Source organism: Octodon degus, unplaced genomic scaffold, assembly GCF_000260255.1.
Source record: "Octodon degus isolate 3935 unplaced genomic scaffold, OctDeg1.0 scaffold00101, whole genome shotgun sequence".
Lineage (NCBI taxonomy): Eukaryota > Metazoa > Chordata > Mammalia > Rodentia > Octodontidae > Octodon > Octodon degus.
This window is the reverse complement of record NW_004524677.1, coordinates 7,779,110-7,781,770: the sequence shown is the minus strand read 5'-3', so window position 1 is coordinate 7,781,770 and position 2,661 is coordinate 7,779,110.

Below are 2,661 nucleotides of genomic sequence, written 5' to 3'. Positions count from 1 at the left end.
AATTTAAATAATAAAATTAAGGAAAGTAAGGATGAAATAAATTCTTAATGCATAAATCTTTAAATAGATATGGATGGTTCATCCTCACTTTCCTTCATAGAGATACAAATATGGTGGGCATGAGTGTATCTTGTGCAGCCACAGCTACTAAAATGCTCAATGGGCAGGGCAGTAGTTACTGTTTTAAGTGCTCAAGGGCTGGTTTCAGGAACAAATTAACAACTCCCTACATTTCCACTGCAAGTCTTAGACTTCACTGGCAAGAAGATCTGCAAATCCTTCAAGGCTTCCCACAGCCAGATGCATGTGTGGCTCAGCCACTTTGTCTTCAGCCTTGGATGACCGAGAACCAGATCTGACAGGAAAGGCCTGGCACTCTGCTCTGCAGGGCCCTGCTCTCCTCTGTTTCCCTTGCTCCTGTGTCTGGGCTCCATTGCACTGTTTGAGCTCAAGCCTGCCTTCCTCCTGAAGGCTGCTGGAAGTGAGGATGATTAGATGCTTCCAGGGGCTGGAAGGCTGAAGGCCATCCTGGTGGCACAGGTAGAGACCCACAGGTGAACGCCTGGCTCAAGGCTCTTCCTGATCAGACCCTTCTACTGTGCCCCCAGGCCTGGGTCTCCATCCATCCTTGTGGCCTCTAGTGCCCACATCCCTTCTAGAGCTAGAGCTCTAGATTAGAGTCCCTGCCTTAGATCGGGGTTCTTTTGTACTTGACATACGGCATTGGCTATCTTTAATACCTATTTCAAAGCTACCCTTTCCAACCAATGAAATCTCTTAGCCAAATAAGCTCCCAAATGTTGACAAAAAGACATCTGCTTGGTACCTCACCATTTGTCATGTTTTGAATACCATCCCATATTTTATCTGTCTTTTCCACCACATATAGAAAAGGTTGCATTTATTGTGTTATGATTTATAAAAATACATGCACAGGGAAGAGTGATTCTTGGGCCCCAAAGAAACCTTTGCTGGTGATCTATGTATAAATCCTTGCAGCAGAAGCTCTGCAGAAGAAAGTCCTCTGCCTTCTCAGAGTAAGCCTTAGCCCCCTGGGAAGTGGCAGTGAGCCCGACTGTTTAATTTCCTGTGTGTGGCACAAGAGCACCAAGTGGGCACACACCGGGGGACCAGTGCCCTATGAGGCTTGCATGGTACACACTGGGCACTCTCTCCTCTATCTGCTAGACCTGGTTAAGAGCAAAATGAGACTCCTCACTTTTTCTCAGTGTGAAATCCCTGCAAGGATCCATTTGTCCTCATTGCCTTAGGAACATCTGCTCCATTTCTTTGAAGTTGTGCTTGTATTAGGCTGGATCCCGGGGGTGGAAGAAACTGAGCAGTGTTTGCATGAACAAGTAGTCATGTAGCAAGCAGCCAACTTGACTTATATCTGCAATGTCAGATGCTTTAAGGTCGTTTCACCTAAGGTATTACCATAATGAACATTTGGTTTGTAGTGAAGCCCTAACAATTCAGAGTCACCACAGGAAGTAGGTAAACTGGAAGAACCTTGAGTCTGTAGGAAATCCGGAGGGCTACACTTCTCTGTCTCAGCAGTGGTGCTGAGGTCTCAGTTACCCTGACTACACCACGGGGCCACGGACTCAGGACAAGCCAGAATGGACATCCTAGCCCCGGTCATTCAGGTAGAATAATGCACACAGCATTCACTTCATACCTTCATAGAGGAGTGAAGACTCGATGAAGCTGTCTCCGTCCTTGGGCTGTTTGTAGGAAGCTACTACAAAGCCACAAATTCTTTCTTCTCTCCTCCATAGAGTAGCCTGTGTAAAAGAAAAGAAGACTTCACATCCCATGTAAAGGAAAGGAGGACCCCTAGTTCTGTTAGATTAAACTTGGCTCATTATAAATACATTAGAGTTATAAATAAGCACCATGAAGGGCAGGGGAAAAGGTGCAGAGAAGTTGAGTCCCTTGCCACTTGCTGAGTGACAGACATGTGGAATGCTCCATGATGGTCATGGGGATGCTTTTGCTTGAGTAATCCTGGAGTTGCAGAGCCCGCAGCAGCTGACTTCAGCTTTCAGGGCCGGAAGCAGAACAGCGCATTCTGTCTGCCCCTGCCCAGCCTTCTAGGGTTGGCTACTTGGCCACACACTAGGCAGCACTGGAGTTCATATGGATGACAGTGAGTGCTCAGTCGTGTCTCTGGTGTCCCTGAGACACAACTGAGCACTAAATTCAATCACTGGAGATCTCATCTGAGACAGCAGAAGGTGGTAACCAGTGCAACTTGAGCCTGGTGAGGTTACATAGCCAGGTTACATTTGGTAAAGACTTAATACCAGTCACTTAAACTGGGTTCTGCAAAGGGCATAGGATGTCTAAGGCACTGCCTGGCCTGGTAAATGTTGAATGAGTGAAAGAATGAATGAATGAATGATATTAAGATCGTAAAGCATGATCCCTATACCAGTGTTTTTCAAAGCATGGTCCTAGGCAAGTAGCATCAGGTTCAGCTGAGAATTTGTGGAAATGCAAACCTTCAACATGCCACTCTGGTCTGGCCCCCAGGTGCACTGAGCTGGCAACCAAATCTGGGTGTGGCAGTGCACGCTTATAATCCCAGGGCTGGGGAGGCTGAAAGCAGGAGGATCGCTATGAGTCTGAGCTGCGTAGTGAGGCACTGTAACAAAT